The sequence below is a fragment of the Haplochromis burtoni genome, unplaced genomic scaffold (genome assembly GCF_018398535.1).
Source record: "Haplochromis burtoni strain Fernald_Lab_line unplaced genomic scaffold, NCSU_Asbu1 Contig_159, whole genome shotgun sequence".
Lineage (NCBI taxonomy): Eukaryota > Metazoa > Chordata > Actinopteri > Cichliformes > Cichlidae > Haplochromis > Haplochromis burtoni.
This window is the reverse complement of record NW_024582520.1, coordinates 570,731-571,732: the sequence shown is the minus strand read 5'-3', so window position 1 is coordinate 571,732 and position 1,002 is coordinate 570,731. Positions and strand designations below refer to the sequence as shown.

General features: G+C 53.1%; 1 protein-coding gene across 1 annotated transcript in view; it reads left to right on the top strand.

Moving 5' to 3' along the window:
- dnajc5ab (DnaJ (Hsp40) homolog, subfamily C, member 5ab) overlaps window positions 1-1,002 on the top strand; it is a gene marked incomplete at its 3' end in the record, with an annotated part of 29,730 nt that overhangs the window by 25,719 nt on the left and 3,009 nt on the right.

The following is a 1,002-nucleotide window of genomic DNA, read 5'->3' as shown; positions in this document are numbered from 1 at the left end:
ACAACAACACAAACGAGCAAAATACAAGAATGGCCGACCTGAAACTAATAAATATATGTACAATATATAATAGTGTATGCATTTCTGGATGTGCAGGGTTGCGGTGTCTACCTGTGACCGTGGAAGATCAGCTGTCAGATATTTGAGCGGTGTCCTGATGGCTTGTGGGTAGAAACTGTCCCTGCAGCTGTGGGTGTGTTTGCTCCTGTGAAGGGTGTAAGGTGGGGTCAGACCGGCTGATACGCTGTGCTGCCCGCCCTCCATAGAGCTGTCCCGCCCTGCAGCCTGCAGTCAGCTCCCGGGTCTGAGCACCATGATGTCAGGGCTCTGCTCTGTAAGCAGACGGGTCCGATGGTGGTGTCGTCTGCAAATGTAACGACGGTGTTGGAGCTGTGTGCACAGGGTGCGCAGCAGGGGCTGGGCACACCTCCCCGGGGGGCACCCTGGGAGTGAGAGCTGTGTTTGACATGCCGTCACCTCTAACAGATCAAGTTAAAGCGGAGCTGTTTCACAGTCATCGGCCTGCTGAGGGTTGGATTGTCCTCCGCACAGCGCGGCCTGCGGGCCTCCACCCGACTCAGACTACAGCGTCCCCCCACAGCCAGCCTGGTTCTGTCACTTATATCTGCCAGCTCTTCACTTCATTCCTGTTCCAGAGTCCCATCAATGCAACAGAACAAAAACTTGTAATAGCAAAACTGTAAATGCAAAATCCACATAGTCATAAATGATGGAGTACAGCGTGTTCAGGTTAAACTGATCAGGCTGTCAGCTTCATCCTCAGCCTCACACTTGTTTTTGGAGGTTAAAGGGTGGCAGTCCCAGCTGACCGTCCCCTTGCTCTTATTCTGAAAGCTCAAACCCTGCTCAGCAGCTTCCTGTCCCCCAGACAGTGTAAACAGAGCTCTGATGACCCAATGCAGGTCATCGTCAGGTAATTTCAGGCTGTAAGAGTCCTGACTGAGTTCAGCTCCAGCTCGGGAACGAGTGCGACGGCTTCCC